The following is a 5045-nucleotide window of genomic DNA, read 5'->3' as shown; positions in this document are numbered from 1 at the left end:
TCTGTCTGTCTGTCTGTCTGTCTGTCTGTCTGTCTGTCTGTCTGTCTGTCTGTCTGTCTGTCTGTCTATCTACCTACCCACCTATCTATCCATCCATCTAAAATATACATATCTAAAATATGTATATTTGATGGCAGTTCTGGTGATTGAACTCAGGGCCTGGGTGCTGTCCCTGAGCTTTTCTGCTCAATGCTAGCACTCTCCACTTGAACAATAGCTTTATTTATGGCTTGTTGTTGGCTAATTGGAGATAAGAGTCTCATGGGGTTTCCTGTCTAGGCCAACTTTGAACCGCAATCCTTAGAGCTCAGCTTGAATAGCTAGGATTACAGGCATTGGCCAATGGCATTCAGCGAGATGTTTTAATTATTGAAATGGAACTGTTTGGTTGATTAAGAGGGAGCATAAAAGCTATAGGACTTCCTGTAAATTTCATCAGGTAAGGGGAACGATCAGGTATGAAGAGTATGCTGGAAGAGGCAGTGGGAGATTGATTGTTGCTATTAAATAAAAGGATTTTTGTGCCTATTGTCTATACAATCCCCATCACTTCCCTAAAGTAAAACAGAACTGATCCACTCATTGGGCATTTGATCAATCTTTTGTTATTTAAGGTAGCTGATAGACCTATTCCCCTTAGTCAGATGAAATGTTCCTGCTTTCTCATGTGATACACCTTTTGTGTGACATTACTATTATATATATCTGATAATGTTATTAGATATATATTATCAGATATATAATATATTTTCATATATATATATTATATAGCAATGTACAACAGCACTGGGGCCTCCTGGAGCCTGGACATTGAACTCTTTAATATAGGTAACCCCATAGGTGATTCCTATTTAGACTTAAAAAAACCTGCTTGATTTTTTCACATGAACTACTTTTTTTTTTTTTTTTTTGCCGGTCATGGGGCCTGAACTCTGGGCCTGGGTGCTGTCCCTCAGCTCTTCAGCTCAAGGCTAGCGCTCTACCACTTGAGCCACAGCACCACTTCTGGCTTTTTCTGCTTATGTGATGCTGAGGAATCGAACCCAGGGCCTCATGCATGCAAGGCAACCACTCTACCACTGAGCCATCTTCCCAGCCCCATGAACTTTTTAAGTCAAATTTATTTATTCATTCTTTTAAATAGTGCTGGGGATGAGCCCTAGTACCATACACATGCAAAACTCCATCTGCAACCCCTGTTTGTATCTTTACAAAAAAAAATGTCGTGTCTTTTTATTTTAAAATATATTATTTGATATTCTTTCAGTGTTTTGTATCTTTAAAATAAATGGTCATGATCAATGAAAGTTTGTTTTATAGGTCAAAAAGATTTTGGATCATGCTTAGAATATCCTGAATCTTGATTCTGTCATCCATGGTGTTAGTCATCCTCCTGACCTTGATGTTATTGACCAATATTGCAAGCAAAATTCAGGAGAATTATTAAGAGGAAGAATATGGGAGTGATCAATGGAATGGTGAAATTTAGAGCCAGATTAGACTGTCTTGAAGTCCTGTCCCTGACATCTTTTTTTTCTGGTTGGTTGTAGGGCTTGAACTCACAGCCTGGGTGGTATCCCTGAGCTTCTTTGTGCTCAAGGCTAGCACTCTACCATTTGAGCCACAGCACCACTTCTGGCTTTTTCTGAGTAGTTTATTGGAGATAAGAGTCTCGTGGACTTTTCTGCCCTTGTTAGCTTCTAACTGTGAGCCTCAGATCTCAGCTTCCTGAGTAGCTAGGATTACACGTGTGAGCCACTGGTGTCTGGCCTTGCCAAGTTTTAGCTATATAATCTTGGCACCCTTCTGTGCCTCGGTTTCTTCATATGTAAAGTGGGAAACCAGTACCAATGATCCATTACTAAGGTACCTACCTATGTCTATTAGTTTTTGCTGCTTAAGAAATCATCTCAAAATTCACAGCTTAAAGCAGCCTGAGTTTTTTTTAGCTTATAATGATGTAGGCTGGCAGGCTGAGTTATGCTTTGTAGTCAGTTTTGCTGGTCTGAAGCATGCTGCTTCTGTCTGAGTGGAGCTACAGTGACTAGTGACAGCCTCTGGAGATATCAGTCATCAGCTGAAACAATCCAGTTCATTACTGTTAGGTTAACCTAGGTTTGTGTTCATGGTATGCAGAGGGAAAGCACACAGTGCCTTTTGGAACCTAATGCTTGCATCTGGAGCATTGTTTCTTCCACCTTTTTATTGGCCAAAGTATGCCATAGGGCCAGCACATACTGGGGACCAGAGAAAGATGCTCCATTGCTTCCTTATTGGAGAAGCTACACAAAGCCACAATTCAAGGTCATGGGAATGGGGCACAATTTTTATGAGTGGTATTTATATTTACTCCTATAGGTGTTGAGAAATATTCATGTTAATATACATAAGTTGCTGAGGATTATGAGTTTGAGGTCTCAATATATAGTAGACCCAGTCTCAAAAAAGAGAGAGAGTGTATGTTTGGAATAAGTATGGAAGTATGTAGAAATGCAACTAATGTAAGCTACACAGAAACAAAGAAACAAATGGGCAAAAAAAAAACAAACCAAGAAAAAGGAAAGACTGAACAATGTCATTAAAAGGTTATTTAGATTGACTTTAATTTACTGATTAACATTCTGAGCTGGCAGAAGATAACCCAACTATAAATCTGTAAACTTCTTGTATGTTAATTACATGCAATTTACATGTGTTACATGGAATGAGACAGAACTTGCCTGGAAATTTCTAGTTTTATCTTCATTGTAAATGAATACAATATCAAGTTTCTAGGGCTACCACAAAAACTCCTACAAATAAGATGGTCTAGAACAACAAAAATTCATCCTTTCTAGTTCTAGAAGCCAGAGACCAAAATTACATGGTCAGCAGGACTATGTTTGCTCTGTAGGTCTTGGGAAGAATCCATCCTTGCTTTTTCTAGCTTCTGGTGTTTTCTTGCAATTTTCAGATTTTCTTAGTTTGTAGTAGCATAACTCCAACCTCTGCCTTTGTCTCTCTTTTTCTTTCCCTCTCCTTCCTCCCTCCCTCCCCTCTTTCTTTCCTTCCTTCCTTCCTTCCTTCCTTCCTTCCTTCCTTCCTTCCTTCCTTCCTTTCTTTCTCTCCATCTCTCTTTCTTTGTCTTTTCCTTTTTTCCCTTTGTGTCAGTCCTGGGACTTGAACTCAGGGTCTGGGCACTGTCCCTAAGATTTTGTGCTCAAGACTATCACTCTGTCACTTGAGCCACAGCTCTACTTCTGGCTTATTTGGAGCTTAATTAAAAACAAGAGTCTTAGTAAGTCTCAGATACCAAGTTTGAGTCCCAGTCTCAGACAAAAAATAAATATTCTTACAAAAATGCCTGAGCTGGCTTTGGATTGTGACCCTCAGATCTCAGCCTCTGAGTAGCTAGGATTATAGGCCTGAGTCCCTATTAAGAACCAACTTTTTGCGTAATTTATTATTCATAGAAGAGATTCATGGATAAGCTCTCCCTAGTCCCCTGCCCTGGCTCATGCAGAGGGCTATGCTCCTACTGCCCTACCTTGGTTTCAGACTTCTACCCTTCAGAGCTATGAGAATAATTTCTGTAGTATAAGCTACCTCATTTATGGTTACTTTGTTATGGCTGCTGTAATATTTGTTTAGTTATTCATGCAGCATCAAACTATGACTGATGGGATAAGGGAAAATATTTGCAAGACAAATTTGATAAAAAAAAACAGTATTGTCTAAGATATATAAAGATTCATAAAACTCAGCAATAAAAAATGAACAACTGTATTAAAAACTGAAAAAGGAAAGGCTTAGATACTCCACTAAAAGAAGAAGTGCTGGTGTCAATTAAATGTATGAAAAGATGCTCATACTAAAATAAATTGAAATCTTATGTCATCACAAAAATGTGCATATAAATGATTATAGCAGCTGTATTCACAATTTCCAAAACTTGGAAGCAACCAAGATGTCCTTCAATAGGTGAATAGATAAATAATCTGTGATGTTTCTAGACTGTGAGGAATACTTAGCAACAAAAACAAGACATGCAAGCTGGATGCTGGTGGCTCACGCCTGTAATCCTAGCTACTCAGGAGGCTGAGATCTGAGGATCGCAGTTCAAAGCCAACCCAGGCAGGAAAGCCCATGAGACTCTTTTCTCCAATAAACCACTAGAAAACTGGAAGTGGTGCTATGGCTTAAGCGGTAGAGCGCTTGCCTTGAGCTGAAGAGCACAGGGACAGCACCCAAGCCCAGAGTTCAAGCCCCACGACCGACCAAAAAACAAACAAACAAACAAAAAAACAAGAAATGCTAGCAAGTCATGAAAAGATACAGAAGAATCTTGAATGTATATTAATGCGAGCAACTAGTCTGAAAAGACTAAAACGGTATGTGGCCCCAACTATGTGACCTTCTGGATAAAGAAAAATGACAGAAACTTTAAAAATATCAGTAGATTCTAGGAATTAGGAGAGGAGTGATAATTAGGCAGAACTCCAAGATTTTTTTAGGGCAATGAAACTATATGTATAATATTGTATAGTGGATTCGTGTCATTATTTGTGTCATTATATTGTATAGTGGACTTGTGTCATTATACATTTGTTGAGACCCATGGAACATAAAGCACCAACCGTGAGTTCAAATGTAGAGTATGTGCTTTGAATGCATCAACATGGGTTCACTGATGGCAAGAAGTGTACTATTTGATTAACAGACGTCTGTACTTCCTGCACAATGTTTGCTCTGAACTGTCTAAAACAAAATAAAGACCCAAACACAAGTGCATATAGAATCAGAGGTGAGACTTGTCATCTGCTCCAGATTTCATGTGTCTTCCTCCCACTCCAGAATACCATGGGTGGTATTCCTAACTCTTTCTACTATATTACCTCATGTTTCTGTTTTCTTATTTTCCTTCCTTTTATCCTGTCAAAGGTCATGGAATATCTGTCCCTAAAATGATCTTTTTGCTAACATCCAATTTCCATTGAAAATATTCTCTAACTTTTCTAATGCCTAAAAACTTTGACTCCCTCTAAGATCTTTCAACCCATGAGTTC

The sequence above is a fragment of the Dipodomys ordii genome, unplaced genomic scaffold (genome assembly GCF_000151885.1).
Source record: "Dipodomys ordii isolate 6190 unplaced genomic scaffold, Dord_2.0 Scaffold4, whole genome shotgun sequence".
NCBI lineage: Eukaryota > Metazoa > Chordata > Mammalia > Rodentia > Heteromyidae > Dipodomys > Dipodomys ordii.
This window is presented reverse-complemented; position numbering follows the sequence as displayed.